The 27,067-nt window shown below is 41.6% G+C and overlaps 1 protein-coding gene across 1 annotated transcript in view; it reads right to left on the reverse strand.

Moving 5' to 3' along the window:
- Positions 1–27,067, reverse strand: part of SCUBE3 (signal peptide, CUB domain and EGF like domain containing 3) — a 1,482,089-nt gene that overhangs the window by 196,971 nt on the left and 1,258,051 nt on the right. The gene's annotated exons all lie outside the window — the stretch shown is intronic.

Here is a 27,067-nt window from a genome sequence, read left to right on the forward strand (position 1 = left end):
TATAAGGAAATATTATATTTCATTTAAATATAAATACAAATATATATATATATATATATATATACACACACACAAACACACATCTGGGGAGATTTATCAAAACCTGCAGAGGAAAAGTTGTCCAGTTGCCCATAGCAACCATTCAGATCCCTTCTTTTATTCTTAACAGGGCCTTTGAGAAATGAAAGAATCAATCTAATTAGTTGCTATGGGCAACTGGTTAACTTTCCTCTACACAGGTTTTGATAAATCTCCCCCATAATATACATATATAAACTCTTCAACATTGAAATTGCAACCACAAGTTTTTAATGGTTGTCTGAGGAATGTTCTAACACACTAAATGCCCTTGGGAATGCAAATTATCAGGGGGAGGGTGTGGGCTGTAGAGCGGGGAGCAATAGGAAGGCTCTTGTTCCTTATTGGGCTGCCCCACCCCCATCATAAAATTATACCAACCAAAATGCCCCTATAGCCATAGCCCCATGAGCATTAAGTGGACTAGCAAAACTTGAGGCCCCCAGACCTCATAAAGCAAGAGCCCTGTGTGAGACTTCAAATAAAGATATATATAAAAAAAAATAGGTAAGATAATTTTCCATGACTAATATTACCAGCATACAAGAAGGAATAATATCACCCCACATATTGCCATCATATTGTTACTGACCAAGTCCTGAATACTAAGGCCAATATTACTAATAATACCAGTATACCAGTAGGATTATTATCACCACACATGTTACCATCATACTGTTACTGACAAAATCCTGTATACTGAGACTAATATTACTAATATACAAGCTGAAATATTATCATCATACATACTACCATTATACTATTACTGACCAAATTCAGCATACTGGGATCAATATTACTAATAATAACAGTATACATGGAACAAATTATGCCACCACACAAAGACTGGATAATACCACCATACTGATTAAAAAGCACTATACATATACTATAACAAAACTATCAATACCAGTATACAAATAATACAAGAGCCAAATAATACCTAACTGTCCCTAAACTGCTGACCCTTCCTATTGCCCATCCGCTCTATGCTGCACTATAGTGTAAGAGCACAATTCACGCTAGAAAAAAAACACAACACTCCATAAAAAAAGTGGACAGCAATAATAACTTCAAATTGACTCCTTGCTAGCGGCACACTCAACATTGTGGAATGGATACCAGCCAGGGAGGAAACATAAATAAAAATACATGAAACACAGGCATAGACTCAAATATACTGCTAGATAGACAGGTTGGCACAAAGCCTGGAACAGGATTCTATCCTAGGAAATACAGTATCCTATCTAACAGAGGAACTACCTGCCTACTGTGGGGGATACTGTGGGGGATATACATGCTTGGTGAACCATTATTACAGTTTAGGGGCCTATAGATGGGAAGACTGTGTACAGTTAGGAAGAAAAAATGCTTGTTCTGCAGATGATGAAGAGTTGAGGATTGGCTGGAAGAAGTCACTTTGGCAGTCTGAGCTGTATGGAAAAAATAAAAAAGATGACCACTTATATAGTCCTGTATATAATGACTTATATGATATACAGATCTTGAGTACAGCATATACCTCTGTATGCAGGGCCGGATTAAGAGCATCATGGGCCTGTTGCTGAAGATTGTGATGGGCCTTTTTATCAAAGTATATAAAATGAAAACACAACACAAAGCAATTTTGTCACATATTTTATGCACATTAAATAACCTGGATAGGTAGCATGTTTCAAACATTTGGTAGGTAGCATGTTCCCCACATTAGGTAGGTAGCATGCCCCCCACATTAGGTAGGTAGCAGTTTCCCCACATTAGGTAGTAACAGTTTCCCCACATTAGGTAGTAGCAGGCTTCCCACATTAGGTAGTAGCAGGCTCCCCACATTAGGTAGTAGCAGGTTCCCCACATTAGGTAGTAGCAGATTCCCCACATTAGTAGTAGCAGGCTCCCCCCATTAGGTAGTAGCAGGTTCCCCCATTAGGTAGTAGCAGGTTCCCCCACAAAAGAAGGTTTCCAACATTAGGTAGTAGCAGGTTCCCCACATTAGGTAGTAGCAGGTCCCCCACATTAGGTAGTAGCAGGTCCCCCACATTAGGTAGTAGCAGGTCCCCACATTAGGTAGTAGCAGATTCCCCACATTAGTAGTAGCAGGCTCCCCCCATTAGGTAGTAGCAGGTTCCCCCATTAGGTAGTAGCAGGTTCCCCCACAAAAGAAGGTTTCCAACATTAGGTAGTAGCAGGTTCCCCACATTAGGTAGTAGCAGGTCCCCCACATTAGGTAGTAGCAGGTCCCCCACATTAGGTAGTGGCAGGTTCCCCACATTAGGTAGTAGCAGGTTCCCCACATTAGGTAGTAGCAGGCTTCCCACATTAGGTAGTAGCAGGCTCCCCACATTAGGTAGTAGCAGGCTCCCCACATTAGGTAGTAGCAGGCTCCCCACATTAGGTAGTAGCAGGTTCCCCACATTAGGTAGTAGCAGATTCCCCACATTAGTAGTAGCAGGCTCCCCCCATTAGGTAGTAGCAGGTTCCCCCCATTAGGTAGTAGCAGGTTTCCAACATTAGGTAGTAGCAGGTTCCCCACATTAGGTAGTAGCAGGTCCCCCACATTAGGTAGTAGCAGGTCCCCCACATTAGGTAGTGGCAGGTTCCCCACATTAGGTAGTAGCAGGTTCCCCACATTAGGTAGTAGCAGGCTTCCCACATTAGGTAGTAGCAGGCTCCCCACATTAGGTAGTAGCAGGCTCCCCACATTAGGTAGTAGCAGGCTCCCCACATTAGGTAGTAGCAGTTTCCCCACATTAGGTAGAAGCAGGTTCCCCACATTAGGTAGTAGCAGGCTCCCCACATTAGGTAGTAGCAGGCTCCCCACATTAGGTTGTAGCAGGCTTCCCATATTAGGTAGTAGCAGGTCCTCCACATTAGGTAGTAGCAGGTTCCCCACATTAGGTAGTAGCAGTTCCCTTACATTAGGTAGAAGCAGGTTCCCCACATTAGGTAGAAGCAGTTTCCCCACATTAGGTAGTAGCAGGTTCCCAAAATTAGGTAGTAGCAGGTTCCCCACATTAGGTAGTTGCAGGCTCCCCACATTAGGTAGTAGCAGGCTCCCCACATTAGGTAGTAGCAGGTTCCCCACATTAGGTAGTAGCAGGCTCCCCACATTAGGTAGTAGCAGGTTCCCCACATTAGGTAGTAGCAGGCTCCCCACATTAGGTAGTAGCAGGTTCCCCACTTTAGGTAGTAGCAGGTTCCCCACATTAGGTAGTAGCAGGTTCCCCACATTAGGTAGTAGCAGGTTCCCCACTTTAGGTAGTAGCAGGTTCCCCACATTAGGTAGTAGCAGGTTCCCCACATTAGGTAGTAGCAGGCTCCCCACATTAGTTAGTAGCAGGTCCCCCACATTAGGTAGTAGCAGGTCCCCCACATTAAGTAGTAGCAGGTTCCCCACATTAGGTAGTAGCAGGTTCCCCACATTAGGTAGTAGCAGGTTCCCCACATTAGGTAGTAGCAGGTCCCCCACATTAGGTAGTAGCAGGTCCCCCACATTAGGTAGTGGCAGGTTCCCCACATTAGGTAGTAGCAGGTTCCCCACATTAGGTAGTAGCAGGCTTCCCACATTAGGTAGTAGCAGGCTCCCCACATTAGGTAGTAGCAGGCTCCCCACATTAGGTAGTAGCAGGCTCCCCACATTAGGTAGTAGCAGTTTCCCCACATTAGGTAGAAGCAGGTTCCCCACATTAGGTAGTAGCAGGCTCCCCACAATAGGTAGTAGCAGGCTCCCCACATTAGGTTGTAGCAGGCTTCCCATATTAGGTAGTAGCAGGTCCTCCACATTAGGTAGTAGCAGGTTCCCCACATTAGGTAGTAGCAGTTCCCTTACATTAGGTAGAAGCAGGTTCCCCACATTAGGTAGAAGCAGTTTCCCCACATTAGGTAGTAGCAGGTTCCCAAAATTAGGTAGTAGCAGGTTCCCCACATTAGGTAGTTGCAGGCTCCCCACATTAGGTAGTAGCAGGCTCCCCACATTAGGTAGTAGCAGGTTCCCCACATTAGGTAGTAGCAGGCTCCCCACATTAGGTAGTAGCAGGTTCCCCACATTAGGTAGTAGCAGGCTCCCCACATTAGGTAGTAGCAGGTTCCCCACTTTAGGTAGTAGCAGGTTCCCCACATTAGGTAGTAGCAGGTTCCCCACATTAGGTAGTAGCAGGTTCCCCACTTTAGGTAGTAGCAGGTTCCCCACATTAGGTAGTAGCAGGTTCCCCACATTAGGTAGTAGCAGGCTCCCCACATTAGTTAGTAGCAGGTCCCCCACATTAGGTAGTAGCAGGTCCCCCACATTAAGTAGTAGCAGGTTCCCCACATTAGGTAGTAGCAGGTTCCCCACATTAGGTAGTAGCAGGTTCCCCACATTAGGTAGTAGCAGGCTCCCCACATTAGGTAGTAGCAGGTTCCCCACATTAGGTAGTAGCAGGTTCCCCACATTAGGTAGTAGCAGGCTCCCCACATTAGGTAGTAGCAGGTCCCCACATTAGGTAGTAGCAGGTCCCCCACATTAGGTATCTCCCATATAAAATAAGCCAAAAAATATCCAACAAATTTTATGTACAAAATTAATTTTTATTTAATCATCAAATTTTAACCAATAAATACCCATAAAAACACATACACATAAGACGATTAAAATATATTTTTGGATGGAGGGGCACAGTGCAGAACAATTTATACAGACAATTCATATATTCAAATGTACACATGTAGCAAAATAAATAAATGGAAAATTCATAAAGAAAAATTAATAAGTATATATGTACAGTGACTAAAGAGCTAATTAATCAACAATTCAGTATATATGGCATGTAAACAGATCTATTATTGCACTGTCTAGAAAGTGCTTAAAAGATGTAAACAAATTATTAAGCTATCTTGAACTGGTAAGAGAATATTGCACTAATAAAAAAAGATGGTACTAAAAATTAAATGGCTATATTGCACTATTATGAAATGTATTTCACTGAAAGTAAAGTGCAATAAGTGATAGAACTAGTGCTATTATTATCAATGTGCAACTATGCAGAGTAACAACATCATAAGTCTCACTGCATGCCAAAAGCTGTAAACAAAAAAGAGGCTCTGAACAACAATAGAAGTGTGTTGACACACTGCACCGGACCCCCCCCCCCCCCCACCTCACCCTCCAACGCGTTTCGCTGCTGCTTTGTCCAGAAGCGGTGAGGTGGGGGGATGCTGAGGGGTTTAAATACCTTGTACAAATGAAGGATGGCCAATAGAGAATAGGCGGTCGCCATTATTTGGCGGTTTGAGCGCGCCACACGCCACCGCCCCCTCCGGAACCACGTCACCTAAGCACCAGCAAGGGCGCAGGAAGCATCGTTACGTGAGCCTGATCACGTGATATACGGCGAAGCCGTGACGTGCATGCGCACCGAAGCGCACAGCCACCAGCCGCCATCTTAAGTAAGGGAAAGCTCACCCTTACTAAGGACACATGAGAAGGAGTCCGTCCAGACATATAATATAAGGAAATTGGATTGGAACTGATGTGTGATAAAGATGGGTGATGTGAAGTGAGAGAAATGAGTGAAGGAATGTGTGCCAATGTGAAAAATTATTGTATGAAAGGAATGTTGAATGTGAAAAAACCTACATAATATGAATGTGATAAAAATGTGATGGGAATGTGATTATGAAAAAGTGTGAGATGATGAAAATGAATGTAAAAATTTTTTTTTTTATTACTTAAGTGAAAAAATACAAGAATGTATATACAAAATAAATAAAGGAGTATATAAATAAATATATGCACACACAATATATAAAAATTGATACATATGAAATAAATTAATGTGATAAAAAAATTGAAAGAATATATTGTGTATAAAAAGAATGATGTGAAAAAATATATAATTAAGAGAATTAATAATGCGCATGATGAAAAAAGTGTGAAGGTGTGATGATAATGTGTTATGTGGATAAAAATGATGAATATGTGAATATCGTGACATATATGAGAAGTAGTGACAAAACCAAACCACAGCAAAGAAAAAGGGGAAAAGTGTATAAGATTAATAATAAATAATGAATAATAAATAATAAGTAATAGATAGTAAATAATAGAAAATGAAAATGAAAAATAATAAATAAAAATAAATAATAAATAATGAGTGGTGATTGCACACCATCCATATTCCATCCATAAGAGTACAGGTGAATGATATGGGTCCATCTGCGGTGAAAAGTCATGTCTCTCAAAGGCCAAAAAAGTCAAGAGTTGAAATACTGGAAAAAAAAAAAAAAAATATATATATATATATATATATATATATATATATATATATAAGAAAATTAGTGAAGAAATAAAGATAATAATAAACCCTAAACATCCCCATAAGAAAGCTTTGACATGTAAATAAGAATAAAAAATATATATTGTTAAGAACCTGAGAATGGTGGACTACAGGAAGCATGAGAACCCAAGCTGCTCATTGAGACCTCGCGGTGACATGTGCAAATCCATTTGCATTCAATTTGTTCCAACTTTTTCTTGCAGTCTCCTCCTCTTAATCCCAAGTGAATATGATCAATCCCTCTACATATCAAGAGTTTTGCAATTCCATTATGATGAGTTCTGAAGTGTCTGGGAATCGGTTTGAGTCTTTGCATTCCTTCTCTATCAAAAATGTCTATCTTCATAGCTGCCCTAATGTCTCTCATATGCTCCTGTATCCTAATGCGTAACTCCCTTGTTGTCATCCCAATGTATATCAGTCCACATGGACATGTCGCATGATAAATAACCGTAGTGGACTTACAGTTAATATGATTAACAATTCTGTATTCTTTGGTGTTACTAGAATCCATAAACGTGTTGGTCCTTTCCATTTGAGGAAATACCGAACAGTTCCCACAGGGTACTGAGCCCCATCTTGGCCCCTGTGAAGAAAAAATATACTGGTTGGTACAACATAATGACTTCTCACTAGGCTGTCACGTAAGGTTTTACTCCGTCTAGCTGTCACTAGTGGTCTGGGGGTAATAAATCCCCTAATGTCTGGGTCCTGGGATAGAATGGGCCAACATTTTTCAAAAGTCCGAACCTTACGTAAAACCTTACGTGACAGCCTAGTGAGAAGTCATTATGTTGTACCCAACCAGTATATTTTTTCTTCACAGGGGCCTAGATGGGGCTCAGTACCATGTGGGAACTGTTCGTTATGTCCTCAGATGGAAAGGACCAACACGTTTATGGATTCTAGTAACACCAAAGCATACAGAATTGTTCATATTAACTGCAAGTCCACTACGGTTATTTATCATGCGACATGTCCATGTGGACTGATATACATTGGGATGACAACAAGGGAGTTACGCATTAGGATACAGGAGCATATGAGAGACATTAGGGCAGCTATGAGGATAGACATTTTTGATAGAGAAGGAATGCAAAGACTCAAACCGATTCCCAGACACTTCAGAAATCATCATAATGAAATTGCAAAACTCTTGAAATTTGGAGGGATTGATCGTATTCACTTGGGATTAAGAGGAGGAGACTGCAAGAAAAAGTTGGAACAAATTGAATGCAAATGGCTTTGCACATTGAAAACTATGTCACTGCGAGGTCTCAATGAGCAGCTTGGGTTCTCATGCTTCCTGTAGTCCACCATTCTCAGGTTCTTAACAATATATATATTTTATTCTCATTTATATGTCATAGCAGTGTTGTGGGGATGTTTAGGGTTTATTATTATATTTATTTCTTCACTAATTTTCTTTTATATATATATTTTTTTCCCAGTATTTCAACTCTTGACTTTTTTGGCCTTTGAGAGACGTGATTTTTCACTGCAGATGGACTCGTATCATTCACCTTTACTCTTGTGGATGGAATATGGATGGTGTGCAATCACCACTCATTATTTATTTATTTATTTATTTTTTTTAAATAATTTTTCATTTTCTATTATTTACTATCTATTACTTATTATTTATTATTCATTATTTATTATTAATCTTATACACTTTTCACCTTTTTCTTTGCTGTGGTTTGGTTTTGTCACTGCTTCTCATATATGTCACGATATTCACATATTCATCATTTTTATCCACATAACAGATTATAATCACACCATCACACTTTTTTCATCATGCACATTATTAATTCTCTTAATTATATATTTTTTCACATCATTCTTTTTATACACAATATATTCTTTCAATTTTTTATCACATTAATTTATTTCATATGTATCAATTTTTATATATTGTGTGTACATATATTTATTTATATACTCATTTATTTATTTTGTATATACATTCTTGTATTTTTTCACTCAAATAATAAATAAAAAAAATTTACATTAATTTTCATACAATTATTTTTCACATTGGCACACATTCCTTCACTCATTTCTCTCACTTCACATCACCCATCTTTATCACACATCAGTTCCAATCCAATTTCCTTATATTATATGTCTGGACAGACTCCTTCTCATGTGTCCTTAGTAAGGATGAGCTTTCCCTTACTTAAGATGGCGGCTGGTGGCTGTGCGCTTCGGTGCGCATGCACGTCGCGGCTTCGCCGGATATCACGTGGTCGGGCTCACGTAACGGTGCTTCCTGTGCCCCTGCTGGTGCTTAGGTGACGTGGCTCCGGAGGGGGCAGCGGCATGTGGCACGCGCGAAGCACCAAATAATGGCGACTGCCTATTCTCTATGGGCCATCCTTCATTTGTACAAGGTATTGAAACCCCTAAGCATCTCCCCACCTCACCGCTCCTGGACAAAGCAGCAGCGAAACGCGTTGGAGGGTGAGGTGTGGGGGGTGGGGTCCGGTGCAGTGTGTCAACACACTTCTATTGTTGTTCAGTGCCTCTTTTTTGTTTACAGCTTTTGGCATGCAGTGAGACTTATGATGTTGTTACTCTACATAGTTGCACATTGATAATAATAGCACTAGTTCTATCACTTATTGCACTTTACTTTCAGTGCAATACATTTCATAATAGTGTAATACAGCCATTTAATTTTTAGTACCATCTTTTTTCATTAGTGCAATATTCTGTTACATAGTTAGTATGGTTGAAAAAAGACATACGTCCATCAAGTCCAACCAGGGGATTGAAGGGAAGGATGTAAGGGGATAAGGGAAAGGGATGTAGTTTTATAATTCTGCATAAGCATTAATGTTATTTTGTTCTAGGAATGTATCTAACCCTGCTTTAAAGCTGTTAATTGTTCCTGCTGTGACCAGTTCCTGAGGTAGACCGTTCCATAAATTCACAGTCCTCACGGTAAAGAAGGCGTGCCGCCCCTTTAGACTAAACCTTTTCTTCTCCAGACGGAGGGAGTGCCCCCTCGTCCTTTGGGGGGGTTTAACCTGGAACAGTTTTTCTCCATATTTTTTGTATGGGCCATTTATATACTTATATACGTTTATCATATCCCCCCTTAAACGTCTCTTCTCAAGACTAAACAATTGTAACTCCTTTAATCGCTCCTCATAGCTAAGATGTTCCATGCCCCATATTAGTTTAGTCGCGCGTCTCTGCACCCTTTCCAACTCCGCAGTGTCCCTTTTATGAACAGGCGACCAAAACTGAACAGCATATTCCAGGTGAGGCCGTACCAATGCTTTATAAAGGGGGAGTATTATGTCCCTGCCCCTCGAGTCCATGCCTCTTTTTATACATGACAATATCCTGCCGGCTTTGGAAGCAGCAGCCTGACATTGCATGCAATTTTGTAGTCTGTGATCTACAAGTACACCCAGATCCTTCTCTACCAGTGACTCTGCCAGTTTAATCCCCCCTAAGACATACGACGCATGCAGGTTATTAGTACCCAGATGCATAACTTTACATTTATCCACATTGAACCTCATTTGCCAAGTGGATGCCCAGACACTTAGTCTATCCAAGTCATCTTGTAACTTATGCACATCCTCTATAGACTGTACCGTGCTACAAAGCTTGGTGTCATCTGCAAAGATAGAAACAGAGCTGTTAATACCATCCTCTATATCATTGATAAATAAATTAAACAGCAGCGGGCCCAGTACTGAACCTTGGGGTACACCACTAATAACCGGGGACCAATCAGAGTACGAATCATTTACCACCACTCTCTGGGTACGATCCATGAGCCAGTGTTCAATCCAGTTACAAACTAAAGTTTCCAAGCCCAAGGACCTTAACTTACCTGTCAGATGTCTGTGAGGGACAGTATCAAATGCTTTGGCAAAATCCAGAAACACTATATCCACAGCCATTCCTCTGTCAAGGCTTCTACTCACCTCTTCATAAAAGCAAATTAGATTGGTTTGACAACTTCTATCCTTAGTAAACCCATGCTGGCTATCACTTATAATACTATTATCCCCTATGTATTCCTGTATGTAATCCCTTATAAGTCCTTCAAACAATTTACCCACAATGCACGTTAGACTTACCGGTCTATAATTGCCTGGCGAAGACCTAGAGCCCTTCTTGAAGATTGGTACCACATTAGCCTTGCGCCAGTCCCTTGGCACAATACCAGACACCAGAGAATCTCTAAATATCATGAACAAGGGTACAGATATTACTGAATTTACCTCTCTAAGAACTCTTGGGTGTAGTCCATCCGGCCCTGGAGATTTGCTTATATTTACTTTACTTAACTTACCTTGTACCATCTCTACATTAAGCCAGTTCAATACAGTATATGATGTGTTACCAGCACTGACCTGACCAATGTCAGCTCCTTCTTCCATAGTGTATACAGAACTAAAGAACCCATTCAGTAGCTCCGCCTTCTCTTGATCGCCCGTGACAACCTCCCCATTATCATTATTAAGGGGTCCTACATGCTCTGTCCTTGGTTTTTTTGTATTTATATATCTAAAAAAATATTTAGGATTAGTTTTGCTTTCTTCGGCCACCTGTCTCTCATTTTGAATTTTTGCTGTTTTTATTACATTTTTACAGATTTTATTAAGCTCCTTGTACTGTTTAAATGTTATAGCTGACCCATCAGATTTGTATTTTTTGAAGGCTATTTTTTTTTTGTTTATTGCTCTTTTAACCTCATTTGTCAGCCATGTAGGATTTAGTTTTAATCGTTTATATTTGTTCCCCTTTGGTATATATTTAGCTGTATAGTTATTTAGAGTTGATTTAAAGATGTCCCATTTACCTTCTGTATCAGTATTTGAGAACACCTCCCCCCAGTCTATGTCCTGTAGTGCAGCCCTCAGCCCAGGGAAATTTGCCTTTTTAAAGTTATATGTTTTTGCTTTCCCCGTCTGTCTTTGTTTTCTACATTTTAAGTCAAAAGTAACTATATTGTGGTCGCTATTACCAAGGTTTTCCCTCACAGTTACATTACAAACCAGCTCTGCGTTGTTGGAAATGATCAGATCCAACAAGGCATCACTTCTTGTTGGGTCCTCCACAAACTGGCCCATAAAATTATCCTGCAATAAATTTAGGAATTTTCTCCCCTTTGTAGTTTTAGCCAACCCCCGTCCCCAATCTATATCTGGATAGTTAAAATCTCCCATTATTACCACTGTACCTGCCCGGGCGGCCCTCTCTATTTGTTTATACAGCCGACCTTCTATCTCTTCAGTGATATTAGGGGGTCTGTAAATTACACCAAATATTATTTTTTCAGTATTTCCCTCCTTTTGTAATTCTACCCACAGTGATTCCACCTCCTCAGAATCATCACACACTATGGCATCGTTCACATTGACTTTCATACCACTTCTTACATACAGACAGACTCCACCACCTTTTCTGTTCATTCTATCCTTGCGAAACAATGTAAACCCCTGCAGATTAACAGCCCAGTCATGCGAGGAGTCCAGCCATGTCTCAGTGACCCCAACTATATCAATATGTTCCTCCAGTATCAAGGCCTCAAGCTCCCCCATTTTATTTGCTAGGCTTCTGGCATTTGTGAACATACACTTTACATTTCCATTAAGTTTTACACATATAGTCTCACTAATGGGATTTTCAGAGTTATTGGGGTTAATGTCATTTTTTGAGTTATAAGGGCTAATTGTACTATTTAAGTTATTGGGGCTAATGGGATTTTTTGAGTTATTGGGTCTAACGTTATTATTTAAGTTATTGGGGCTAATGGGATTTTTTGCGTTATTGCGTCTAACGTTGTTATTTAAGTTATTGGGGCTAATGGGATTTTTTGAGTTAATGGGGCTTATTGTAGTTATTGAGTTATTGGGGCTAATGGAATTTTTTGAATTATTGGGATTACAATTTTTCGGGCTACATTTATTTTTACAGCTGGTTTGTAACGCATGAATCTCCTTATCCACTGTTCTTAACCTCCCCCCACAGGACTCCTCTCCACCCGCCATTATGTCCTGACCCCTCTCTAACCTATCCATCCCACTGTCTGCTTTCTTTGCTTTATTATCCTCCCCCCACTCACCTAGTTTAAATACTCAGCCACCCCTTCCAGGATTCTCTCCCCCAGCACAGCAGACCCCCTTCCATTCAGGTGCAAATTATCCGTAGAATAGAGTTTGTACCCCAATGAAAAGTCAGCCCAGTGCTCTAAAAACCCAAACCCTTCCCCCTCACACCACGACTTAAGCCATGCATTTAACTCCCTAAGCTCCCGCTGTCTTTCCTGCGATGCGCATGGCACAGGAAGTATTCCAGAGAACACAACCTTAGAGGTCCTTCCCTTCAGCTTGGCACCTAGTTCCTTGTAATTATTCTTCAAGGACCTCCACCTACCATGTATTCTGTCGTTGGTTCCCACATGGACCACGACAGCTGGGTCATCCCCAGCCCCCCCTAGTAATTTGTCCACCCTTTCCACCACATGCCGAACCCTGGCACCAGGGAGACAGCAAACCATTCGGTTGAGGTGGTCTTGGCGACAAATTATTCTATCCGTCTTCCTGATTATAGAGTCCCCTACCACAACTAACTGTCTTGGCCTACCTGCGTTACCATCCCCCACACTACTAGTTGAGCTGTTCCCCCGGCTGTTAGGGAGACCAGTATCCACTAGGGTTGCCATCTCTGATACTGAGGCCCTCGCATCATCGCCCAACTTGGCAATTTTACTTGGGAGATCAGAAGCAGAAGTGACCTTCCTTTTCCTTGCCCCCTTTCCAGTCCCTCTAACTACATTAACCCAGCTCCCTACTTGGGCCTCCTGGCTAGTTTCTCCAACCTCCATTTCTGCCCCACTAACTGCTTGCTCTGTAAGATTGTCAATCGCCCTCAATGTTGCATTTTGCTCCTCTAGATCTCTAATACGAGCTTCCAGGTGGGCAACATGCTCACATTTGTCACAGCGATATTCACCCTGAAGCTGCTGCTCCAGAGATGTATACATGTGGCACAATGTGCACTGAAGAAAACCTCCAATCCTGCTGTCCATATCCTTGGTGACAAACAGCTGTTATTAACTATTAAGAAAAACTACTTTTATCAAGGGAGTGTAATACTTACAGTTACAGTGGGTCCTGCTTACAACTCCTGCTTTCTAAACTTCTGCTTATAAAACTTCTCAAATGTAACACTTAATAATACCACACTTTAGAATACAGACCCAGCTTCAGCTAGACTCAGTCAGAGTAGCTTAATAATTTGTGTTTACATTTTTTAAGCACTTTATAGTGCAATAATAGATTTGTTTACATGCTATATACACTGAATTGTTGATTAATTGGCTCTTTAGTCACTGTACATATATACTTATTAATTTTTCTTCATGAATTTTCCATTTATTTATTTTGCTACATGTGTACATTTGAATATATGAATTGTCTGTATAAATTGTTCTGCACTGTGCCCCTCCAACCAAAAAAATATTTTAATCGTCTTATGTGTATGTGTTTTTATGGGAATTTATTGGGTAAAATTTGATGATTAAATAAAAATTAATTTTGTACATAAAATTTTTTGGATATTTTTTGGCTTAATTTATATGGGAGATGTTATGTTGATAGGTCATGTTTGGTTTATACTTTGAGGTTTGAGTCTAACCTACCTTTTTTTGGGTATATCCCCACATTAGGTAGTAGCAGGTTCCTCACATTAGATAGAAGCAGGTTCCCCACATTAGGTAGTAGCAGGTTCCCCACATTAAGAAGTTAGGAGACGAGGGGAGAGAAAAAGATGCAGGAAGAGCTCCCTGAGAAAGTATATTCACTGATGTGCACCCTCCACCACACCAACAGTGATATACCGACCTTGGAAGAGCTGCACTGGGACCTGTGCAGCCCTAATCTTAGATGAGCTGCAGCTCTCCCACCGGCATCGGACTCCTAAGTGAGAAGCCGATATGCAATGTAGGGAGATAATGTGGGAAAAAGCCGGTACAGTGGAGGCGCTGCTCAAGTGGTGAAATTACAGGAATACTCAGGCGGTGCAGGATAACAAATTTTTATTGAAAGTATTGGGACAACGCATTTCGGCATCTGCTGATGCCTTCCTCAGGTCCACTTAACAGTTCCCAAACTCCATTGGTGTCCAATGTGAGAGAGCTGAATGATGATCCTGTCTGGCGTCTGCACCGCTGCTAGTATGATATTGTAATTGTGCTATAGTATGATTTTTATTTTTAAAGTGAGATGGAATAGGAAGGAGAAGATTCTGACACCTGATGCTTGATTTATGACGGATAATGCGGTCTCCTACACGCTGGGTGGTCTCCCCAACGTATAGGAGACCGCACGGGCATTTTATGAGATACACCACATTCCGGGACTGACAAGTAAAATATTTTGTAATTGGAAATTTTTTGCCAGTATACGGGTGTGAGATTTGATTGCCTCTAATCACGTTGCTACATTGAGAGCAATTCAGACAGGGAAATGTACAGAAAGTTTGTCTGCTTTTTTGTTTGCCTCCTAAATCAGCTTTAATGAGAGTATCTTTAATGTTTTTTGGTCGTTTATTGCAAATTAATGGCAAAGTTTTGAATTCTTCTATCGATGGATACGATTTTTCAAGTATGTGCCAGTATTCTTTTACAATGTTATCAATTTTAAACGAAAGGGGATGATAGGTTCGGACAAACGGGATCATTTTAATATCCTTTCTATGGGTTGTATTCTCCTGAGTGGGAGGGGGAATGCTATTAAAGACTTTTTTGGGGTAACCTCTTTTACAAAATGTATCCTCTAATTCTTTTAATCTAGTCTCTCTTGTGACAGGATCAATTACAATTCTCTCAATCCTTATTTTCTGAGAACTGGGGATGGATTTTTTGACCGATGGAGGATGGGCACTCATGTAGTGTAACAAGCTATTTTTATCAGATGGCTTGCGGTATAAATCCGTACATAGCCCCCCCCCCCCCTCTACCATTTTTTTGGACTAAAGTATGCAAAAAACTCACTTCCGACTGATCGACTGTCAGGGTAAATTTCAACTCAGGTCTCACATTGTTAATGTATGTGAAAAAATCAGTGTGGAACGTGGCCCCTCCCAAATGCATACAATGTCATCAATAAATCGTCGCCAAATTTTTGCATGTTTTTAAAACAATTCATTTGAGTATATGTATTCCTCCTCAAAGCATGACATGTATGCATTTGCATAAGGAGGGGCCACGTTCGCTCCCATCGAAAATCCTCTCCGCTGTAAGTAATAAATGTCTTCAAATAAAAAAAAAATTCTCTCAAAACTACATTTAGTAAATACAGAAAAAAAATTTTTGTAGATACTATATTCACTCTGTTCCAAAATCCATTTGTCGCCTCATAGTCCCTGTCATGTTCGATAGCCGTATAAAGGCTAACTACATCTATGGTGCCTAGCCATGTATTGTTTGTTATATTTGGATACTTCTGATATCACTTTCAAAAAATCTTGAGCAAAAAAGGCTGGTGTATTTTTAATTACAGGTGTTAAAGTTTTTTCTATTAAGATTGAAAGTGGCGAGAGCACAGAGTCCATGGAGGAGACAATAGGGCGGCCTGGGGGATCGATGAGGCTTTTATGTACTTTAGGTAAAATATAAAAGACAGGTGTGATAGGATTTTTCTTTTGTAGGTATGATGCCATCTTCTCATCGATCACCCCTAGTTCCCTATGTCTCTCTACCATGCACTTGATTATGTTCTGGACCGCATTAACCATCATAAAATAAAGCATCAGGTGTCAGAATCTTCTCCTTCCTATTCAATCTCACTTTAAAAATAAAAATCGCACTGTAGCACAATTACAATATCAGGTAATAGATGAAGTGATACAGCCACAAAGGGGAAGTGACATTAAAAAAACTCCTTATCCAGAAAGAGGCATACTGGATTAATCGATTGGGGACCCTGGAACCGCGCGGTATGAACCGCGACTATGAATTATCACAGTTATTTTGTTGATATATGTGTACTTTTTGACAATGCATGGGTTAAATTTGCTTTTAAATTTGCTTTTATGCTGATTTTTTTTACAGAGGGGAAAATGAATCATTATTCATCAAGATTGATCAGCAGAAACTGCTGAAGTAATAAAAAATATTAAGTACATTCATGTTTTTTCATTGTATATGTTTTTCTATTATGATTCTCTCTTTGTTCATGTGTTCCTAATGATTATAGTAATTGTGATGATGCGGTGTCTGTGAACCGGATGCAATGTATAAAATGTATCTCAACCGATACCCACACACAGTTGAAAAAGGCTGCTGAGCCGTAACGCGTACTGTCTGTGTAGTATACTATGCTAAATTGCAAATAAAATCGAACAGATTCGATAAGATTTTGAGTGTCGTGACCCTTCTTCATTACTTATATGTAATGTTATAGGCCCCTATGGGAGCTATAACATTGCAAAAAAAGAAAGTGTTAAAAAATATCATTTAACTCCTTCCCTCATAAAAGTTTGAATCACCCCCTTTTCCCATAAAAAAATAAAAAATAAAACAGTGTAAATAAAAATAAACATATGTGGTATCGTCGCGTGCATAAATGTCCAAACTATAAAAATATATTGTTAATTAAACCGCACGGTCAATGGCATACACATAAGAAAATTAAAAAAAAGTCCAAAAAAGCGTATTTTTGGTGACTTTTTATACCATTAAAAAATGACTAAAAAGTGATTAAAAAGTCTGATCAAAACAAAAATGGTACAGATAAAAACTTCAGATCACGGCGCAAAAAATTAGCCCTAATACCGCCCTGTACATGGAAAAATAAAAAAGTTATAGGGGTCAGAATAGGACATTTTTAAACGTATACATTTTCCTGCATGTAGTTATGATTTTTTCCAGAAGTATGACAAAATTAAACCTATATAGGTAGGGTACCATTTTAACCATATGGACCTAGAGAATAATGAAAAGGTGTCATTTTTACCTAAAGAAGCACTGCGTAGAAACGGAAGCCCACAAAAGTTACAAAATGACGTTTTTTCTTCGGTTTTGTCGCACAAGGATTTCTTTTTCCGTTTCGCTGTGGATTTTTCGGTAAAATGACTAATGTCACTGCAAAGTAGAATTGGTGACCCAAGAAATAAGCCATAGTATGGATTTTTAAGGTGGAAAATTGAAAGGGTTATGATTTTTAAAAGGTAAGGAGGAAAAAACAAAAGCAAAAACTGAAAAACCCTGCATCCTTAACCTGTTCAGGACCCAGGGCGTAATTTTACGCCGCGGCGGCCCTGGTACTTAAGAACCCAGGGCGTAAACTTACGCCCTGGCATTTTCCGGTCCCTGCCGCGCGCCGGGCAGAGATCGGAAGCGGATGCCTGCTGAAATCCTTCAGCAGGCATCCAGGGCAAACGCCGAGGGGGGCCATGCAGGCCTCCCATGTCGGCGATCGCCGCAAATCGCGAGGGAAATCGCCCCTGCGATCTGCGGCGATACCGGGCTGATCGGGTATCTGGGACTCGACCGCCCGGTAATTTTGCATGATCCCCGTTGTCACAGATAGACAGGACCATGCTAAAGTATAGGAGCGAGGTGGCAAGCCTGCCACCTCCTCCTATCCCCTGCGATCCGTCGGTTAGTTAACCGACCAATCGCAGGGGGGGGGGCGGTTACTTCCTCCCGCCCTGCCCGGCCCCTGGAAGTCCGGAGAGGACGGGAGGAAGACCGGAGGACGCGGGGATGGGGGAGTGCTGGGGACCAGCACCGGTACTTACCTCGTCCCTGAAGACCCGTATCCCGGCGATGAAGACAGCGGCGGCGGCGGCGAAAGGTGAGTTCCTCTTCAGCCGCGGTCGGGCCTTTTACAGCAATGTACGTCGCCGTAAAGCGACATGCATTGCTGTAATGGGACCCTGTATACTACAACTCCCAGCATGCCCAGACAGCCCTTGGCATCTGAGCATGCTGGGAGTTGCAGTTTTGCAACATCTGGAGGTCCACAGTTTGGAGTCCACTGTGCCCTTCCAGATGTTGCAAAACTACACATCCTCAGCATGCCCTTACTGTCCAGGCATGCTGGAAGTTGTAGTTCTGTAACATCTGGCCCTTCAGATGTTGCAGAACTACAACTCCCAGCATGCCTGGACAGTTTTGGCATACTGGGAGTTGTAGTTTTGCAACATCTGGAAGGGCACAGATTGGGAACCACTGTATTAGTGGTCTGCAAACTGTAGTCCTCCAGATGTTGCAAAACTACAACTCCAAGCATGCTGGGAGTTGTAGTTCGGCAACATCTGGCTCTAAAGATGCTGCCGAACTACTACTTCCAGCATGCCTGAGAATGTTTGGGAGTAGTGGTTTTGCAACAACTGGAGGCACACTGGTTGGGAAACATTGTATGTTTCCTAACTCAGTGTTTCCCAACCTGTGTGCCTCCAGCTGTTGCAAAACTACAACTACCAGCATGCACTGATAGACTGTGCATGCTGGGAGTTGTAGTTTTGCAACAGTTGAAGGTTACCCCCCCCCCTGTGAATGTACAGGGTACATTCACATGGGCAGGGGGCTTACAGTGAGTATCAGGCTGCAGGTTTGTGATGCAGCAAATTTAGCGCGGCAGCTCAAACTCGCAGCGGGAAACTCGCTGTAATCCCCCGCCCCTGTGACTGTACCCTAAAAACACTACACTACACTACACTACACTAACACAAAATAAAAAGTAAAAACACTACATATACACATACCCCTACACAGCCCCCTTCCCTCCCCAATAAAAATTAAAAACGTCTGGTACGCCACTGTTTCCAAAATTGAGCCTCCAGCTGTTGCAAAACAACAACTCCCAGTATTGCCGGACAGCCGATGACTGCCCAAGCATGCTGGGAGTTTTGCAACAGCTGGAGGCACCCTGTTTGGGAATCACTGGCGTAGAATACCCCTATGTCCACCCCTATGCAAATCCCTAATTCAGGCCTCAAATGCGCATGGTGCTCTCACTTTGGAGCCCTGTCTAATTTCAAGGCAACAGTTTAGGGCCACATATGGGGTATCGCCGTACTCGGGAGAAATTGCCTAACAAATTTTGGGGGTCTTTTTCTCCTTTCACCCCTTATGAAAAGGTGAAGTTGGGGTCTACACCAGCATGTTAGTGTAAAAAAATAAATTTTTTACACTAACATGCTGGTGTTGCCCTATACTTTTCATTTTGACAAGAGGTAAAAGGGAAAAAAAGCCCCCCAAAATTTGTAATGCAGTTTCTCCCGACTAAGGAGATACCCCATATGTGGGCGCAAAGTGCTCTGCACAACAATGCCCAGAAGGGAGAGTGCACCATGTACATTTGAGGTGATTTGCACAGGGGTGGCTGATTGTTACAGCGGTTTTGACAAACGCAAAAAAAAAAACCCACATGTGACCCCATTTCGGAAACTACACCCCTCACGGAATGTAAAGAGGGGTGCAGTGAGAATTTACACCCCACTGGTGTCTGACAGAGCTTTGGAACAGTGGGCTGTGCAAACTAAAAATGTTGTTCCAAAGATCTGACAGACACCAGTGGGGGCTAAATGCTCACTGTACCCCTTGTTACATTCCTCAAGGGGTCTAGTTTCCAAAATGGTATGCCATGTGTTTTTTTTTTGCTGTTCTGGCACCATAGGGGCTGTCTAAATGCAACATGCCCCCCGAGCAAAATTTGCTCTCAAAAAGCCAAATATGACTCCTTCTCTTCTGAGCATTGTAGTTTGCCCGTAGTGCACTTCAGGTCAACTTATGGGGTACCTCCATACTCAGAAGAGATGGGGTTACAAATTTTGGGGGGTATTTCCTGCTATTAACCCTTGCAAAAATGTGAAATTTGGGGGGGGGAAACACACATTTTAGGGAAAAAACTTTTTTTTACGTATGCAAAAGTCGTGAAACCCCTGTGGGGTATTAAGGCTCACTTTATTCCTTGTTACGTTCCTCAAGGGGTCTAGTTTCCAAAATGGTATGCCATATGGTTTTTTTTTTGCTGTCCTGGCACCATAGGGGCTTCCTAAATGCGACATGCCCCCTGAGCAAAATTTGCTCTCAAAAAGCCAAATATGACTCCTTCTCTTCTGAGCATTGTAGTTTGCCCATAGTGCACTTCAGGTCAACTTATGGGGTACCTCCATACTCAGAAGAGATGAGCTTACAAATTTTGGGGGGTATTTTCTGCTATTAACCCTTGCAAAAATGTGAATTTGGGGGGAAACACACATTTTATTGAAATTTCTATTACATTTTTTTACATATGCAAAAGTCGTGAAACACCTGTGGGGTATTAAGGCTCCCTTTATTCCTTGTTACGTTCCTCAAGGGGTCTAGTTTCCAAAATGGTATGCCATGTGTTTTTTTTTTGCTGTTCTGGCACCAAAGGGGCTTCCTAAATGCAACATGCCCCCCAAAAACCATTTCAGAAAAACGTACTCTCCAAATTCCCCTTGTCGCTCCTTCGCTTCTGAGCCCTCTACTGCGCCCGCCGAACACTTTACATCCGTCCTGGCCTTCTTGATATACCTAAATTCCATCTGGCCTGAATTAAAATTTACTATGACACTCAGCCAAGACTCCATACCTTTCCTGGACACATTGATCTTGAAAGACACAGAGGGACACATTACCACTGACTTGTACCAAAAGACTACGGATAGGAACAGCCTCTTACATTTCAAAAAATTAGTGCACATCCATACAGTATTAAGAAAGCCATTCTAAAATCACAGTTTAAAAGAGTACAATGCATAGCCAGTGATCCCCTTACACAGCAGATTAGACTAGGACGAAATGGAGTCAAAATTCAAAGAAAGAGGGTACCCTGAACATCTATTAAAAGAAGCCAGACACGATACTCCCTCATGCATCCAAACTCCAGAGACACCACACCGTATACCTTTCGTGAGAGAATATCACCCACACATATCCAAGGTTGAAAAGATTGTCCGTAAACACTGACACATATTGCAGGAAGCATACCCGAACATTTCAGAATTTACGATCCCACCACTTATTTGCAATAAAAGAGCCCCCAACCTGTCCAACAACCTAGTTAGAGCCATTCCACGACAGGATGAGATGACCACTACACAGAGACTACTCACTACCAGATGTACAGGCACATTTCCCTGTCTCCAATACTCTCAATGTAGCAATGTGCTAAAAGAAGACAAGATTCTCCATCCCCAATCAGGAAGAGCCTACAGAATAAAGGGATATCACACATGCCTAAGTAAAAACGTGGTCTACTCTATAAAATGCCCATGTGGATTACTTTACATAGGTGAGACAATGCAGACCGTTAGGGACAGAGTGTGCAAGCACAAATCCACCATTAGATGTGCCAATCTCCTTCTACCTTTACCCTACCATTTTACTCAAAAAAAAAACACTCTATTTCCCAATTGAAATACCAGGTTATTGAACAAGTATCCCTGCCAATTAGAGGAGGTGACATAAAAAAAGTCTATTACAGAGGGAGGCATTCTGGATCCACACCCTCCAGACACTAGAGCCTAAAGGACTTAACAGGGAATATGAAGTCTCGGGACTTTCATAACCATACTCAGATTTGTTCTCACACAATTTTTTCCTTCCTGTTATCACAGGCTCGATCAGATCCCAATATTCAAGGAGGTGGGATTGCATAGTCTCCTTTTCATCCTGCAAGATGGGTATGTTATTTTTCCTATTGTGTACCTTCTGTGTGCATAATATTCTCTCTCTGCTCACCTAGCCCAGGCGGCTGCCTGGATGCCTCTGCAGCTGTCTTTGTATTGATCTGATGCATATGACTGTTATTACTATAGATGTATATTGATACACATTGATACTGTTGTCTCTCCTTCAGGTGACACACTTGACTACATTGTATTTATCACCCTACTCACATGTTTATTATTACCCCCTGCTGACCACTTTTTGCAACATACTTGATACATTATGACCGACTACACGCTGTCACCCCCCGGAATAGCCCCGACCTGGGTGCTCTGCCTACTTAGCTCCCCTTGTGGAGTTTTACTCCTTAAGACTATCTTAGCTCTCTTACATCTTACATCTATTATACCGACGTTATCGGCTTTGACATTTACTACGGACTTCCATTGATAGCAGAGCGCTACGTGCGCACTTATGCCTACTAAAGCCTCGTTCACATGCCGGACTACTGAATTCCGGATTATCAAACTTACCCTGCAGCCGATGTACGGATCTAGAACTACTCTTCTGCGAACTATGAGACTTTTTCTGCTATGTTTAACAAGGAGTACATAGCCTTTTAGTTCCCGGCTGGGAACACTAAGGACATTAGATGCACAGCTTCTTCTCCGAGAACTTCCTCATTAGTCGCATGCTGCGATGCGCATCAGTCACACCAACTCCCCTGCCGGGGAGCGCGATCGGCGCACATGTTTTGCTTTGTTTATTGTTGTTATTTCTATTTACACTGTTACTATGACAATGTTGACGTCACACCCGGCGTGCCGGCTAGTGGGTGACGTCATCACTGGGCACCTCCTCATGTATATAGCTGACTGCTTGTTCACATCTCCAGCTAGACAGCAGAGGAAGGCTTTGCCGAAACGCGTCCTGTTTACCTGCATACAATAAATACGAATTGGCTTGCAACTTGGTGAGTGTCGGGACTTTTTGTTCTATATGCCTATTTTTTCCACGTGCACCACCTACCACAGAAGTGCCGACTCTTTTTCCTATACGAACACTTTACATAGACATATGAGGTATGTGCTTACTCGAGAGAAATTGGGCTACAAATATAACTATACAGTTTCTCCTTTTACCCCTTGTAAAAATTCAAAAATTTGGTCTACAAGAACATGCGAGTGTAAAAAATGAAGATTGTGAATTTTCTCCTTCACTTTGCTGCTATTCCTGTGAAACACCTAAAGGGTTAAAACGCTGACTGAATGTCATTTTGAATACTTTGGGGGGTGCAGTTTTTATAATGGGGTCATTTGTGGGGTATTTCTAAGATGAAGACCCTTCAAATCCACTTCAAACCTGAACTGGTCCCTGAAAAATTGTGATTTTGGAAATTTTGTGAAAAATTGGAAAATTGCTGCTGAACTTTGAAGCCCTCTGGTGTCTTCCAAAAGTAAAAACTTGTTAATTTTATGATGCAAACATAAAGTGGCCATATTGTATATGTGAATAAAATAAAAAAAAATATTTGGAATATCCATTTTCCTTACAAGCAGAGAGCTTCAAAGTTAGAAAAATGCAAAATGTTCAAATTTTTCATCAAATTTGGGGATTTTTCACAAAAGGATGCAAGTTACCACAAAATGTTACCACTATGTTAAAGTAGAATATGTCACAAAAAAATAATCTCGGAATCAGAATGATAACTAAAGGCATTCCAGAGTTATTAATGTTTAAAGTGACAGTGGTCAGATGTGCAAAATCTGGCCGGGTCCTAAGGTGTAAAATGGCAGGGTCCTTAAGGGGTTAAAGGGGTAGTCCAGTGGTGAAAAACGTATCCCCTATCCTAAGGATAGGGGATAAGTTTGAGATCGCGGGGGTCCAACCGCTGGGGCCCACTACGATCTCTCTGTACGGGGGCCAGGCTCGTCAGCCAGATAGCGGGTGTCAACCACCGCACGAAGCGGCGGCCGACAAGCCCCCTCAATACATCTCTATGGCAGAGCCAGAGATTGCCGAAGGCAGCGCTCTGGCTCTGCCATAGAGTTCTATTGAGGGGGTGTGTCGGCCGCCGCTTCGTGCGGAGGTCGACTCGCCCCCTTCCCGCGGGCTGCATACAGGAGATCGCGGGGGGCCACAGCGGTCGGACCCCCCGTGATCTGCAACTTATTCCCTATCCTTAGGATTGGGGATAAGTTGTTCACCACTGGGTATCTCCTTTAAAGGGGTACTCCGGTGCTTACACATCTTATCCCCTATCCAAAGGATAGGGGATAAGATGTCTGATCGCGGGTGTCCCGCAGCTGGCACGTGGCACCCCGTTTGTAATCAGTCCCCGGAGCGTGTTCGCTCCGGGACTGATTACAGTCGACCGCAGGGCCGGCGGCGTGTGACGTCACGCCCCTGCGATACATCAAGCTCTGCCCCTCAATGCAAGCCTACGGGAGGGGGCGTGATAGCTATCACGCATCCTCCCGTAGGCTTGCATTGAGGGGCGGAGCGTGATGTCACACGGGGCGGAGGCGTGACGTCACATGCCGCCGGCCCTGCGGTCGACCGTAATCAGTCCCGGAGCGAACACGCTCCAGGGACTGATTACAAACGGGGTGCCACGTGCATGATCACGGGCGCCCCCAACTGCGGGACTCCCGCGATCAGGCATCTTATCCCCTATCCTTTGGATAGGGGATAAGACGTGTAAGCACCGGAGTACCCCTTTCAGGGGTTAAAAAAAATCTTAATCCTTCCAGTACTTATCAGCTGCTCTATGCTCCAGAAGAAGTCATTTTCTTTTTTTATTTCTTTTCAGGTGCTGCTCTGTGTGGTAATTTCACCTGTTACTCTGACCATGTTTCTTTATGCAAGTAGTGAAGGGGGGATACTTTTCATCAAACCGCCCACCGGAAGTAAAGTGACAGGTGCCAATGCCCCCTTTTCGAACAGAGCATCAAAAGGCCACGCCCCTTTGTGGCATCGTGTCATGCCCCCCTCCCTGCACAGCTTTACCCCCCTTCTTCCACAGTCACTGACGTAATCTCCTAAATGGCTGTAAATGTTTATAGTAATATGTAAACATGTCCCGTCATGTCTGCGTAGCAGAATATCTTATAGTAAAAAACAGACAGCAATGTATAATTTTATAAAGCTTTATTAATAGAAGTAATCATATATTCAAACACGTTTTAAAGAACTGTTTCAGAGTTGTGAGATATGTTTCTAAGACAGTAATGCTCAAATACACTCCAGCTGTTGTAGCACGGGAGTCGTAGTACAATAATTTGTCACGTTATTCAATTCATGAGACATGTTTCCAAGACAGTATGGCTCATTGTATAACCACCTGTTCTTAACTGCAGTCATGTAATGACTGTTTATACTTTCTGAGAGTGACAGCATGTTATATCATTTTATAGCCACATGTGAATATATATCAATTTTATATCAGGTTTTCAACAGCTGCACAGAATGTTAAATAAAAAAATGATATCACATTATATAGAAACAGAGGCTTTTTATGCTAAATTTACACATGTAGATATAAGCTGATAAGCCATCATTACAGCTGAATAGTTTGTTTATACATTATGAGTCTATATCAATGAATAGAAACGCCTCTATGTAAGGGATCTTGAATTATTTTAGTGTTCGATCTAAAACAGATCATTTATAGTATCACACATTGCATAATATTAATACCACCTTCTAATATAGCGCTCCATGACCCATAATATTAATACCAAGGCCCAATATTATGTCCCATCAACCATAATATTACATTTTATACCTTACTATGTGTTACTATGTGTCTTTTATATAGTTTTTGATACATATATCAAACACATTTCATAGAATAAGCTGTTTTCTTTTGTACATTTGTAAAGTTAAATACCATTTACAGGTATACGGTAATACTAACTCTTAATATTGTGCCACAACACCCATAACATGAATACAACACCTAATATTGTGCACCAACTGTCATAACATGAATATCACCACCTAATGTTTCAGCAGCCATAATATTAATACTGCCTTCTAATATAGCGTTCCATGACCCATAAAATTAATAACACTGCCTTACATTGTGTCCCTGCAGCTTTAATATTAATACCATGCCCTGATAATAAGTCCCATCGACCATAATATTAATACCACTGCCTAATATTGTGTCTCTAGGTTGAAGTCTTTTTTCAGCCTTACAAACCGTTACAATGTTTTCCTTTGGAGCATTATAGGTTTTGTTTTCATTCTTTGTAATCCATGATATTCTCAAAGTTCACATTTTACAGTTACAGTTATTTTACACCACTTTACAGTGCTTTAGGTACTGTATACCTGACAAAGATTCATAGTTACATAGTTACATAGTTAGTATGGTTGAAAAAAGACATACGTCCATCAAGTCCAACCAGGGGATTGAAGGGAAGGGTGTAAGGGGATACGGGAAAGGGATGTAGTTTTATAATTCTGCATAAGCATTAATGTTATTTTGCTCCAGGAATGTATCTAACCCTGTTTTAAAGCTGTTAATTGCTCCTGCTGTGACCAGTTCCTGAGGTAGACCGTTCCATAAATTCACAGTCCTCACGGTAAAGAAGGCGTGTCACCCCTTTAGACTAAACCTTTTCTTCTCCAGACGGAGGGAGTGCCCCCTCGTCCTTTGGGGGGGGGGGGGGGTTAACCTGGAACAGTTTTTCTCCATATTTTTTGTATGGGCCATTTATATACTTATATACGTTTATCATATCCCCCCTTAAACATCTCTTCTCAAGACTAAACAATTGAAACTCCTTTAATCGCTCCTCATAGCTAAGATGTTTCATGCCCCATATTAGTTTAGTCACGCGTCTCTGCACCCTTTCCAACTCCGCAGTGTCCCTTTTATGAACAGGCGACCAAAACTGAACAGCATATTCCAGGTGAGGCCGTACCAATGCTTTATAAAGGGGGAGTATTATGTCCCTGTCCCTTGAGTCCATGCCTCTTTTGATAC

Source organism: Hyla sarda, chromosome 2 (genome assembly GCF_029499605.1).
Source record: "Hyla sarda isolate aHylSar1 chromosome 2, aHylSar1.hap1, whole genome shotgun sequence".
Lineage (NCBI taxonomy): Eukaryota > Metazoa > Chordata > Amphibia > Anura > Hylidae > Hyla > Hyla sarda.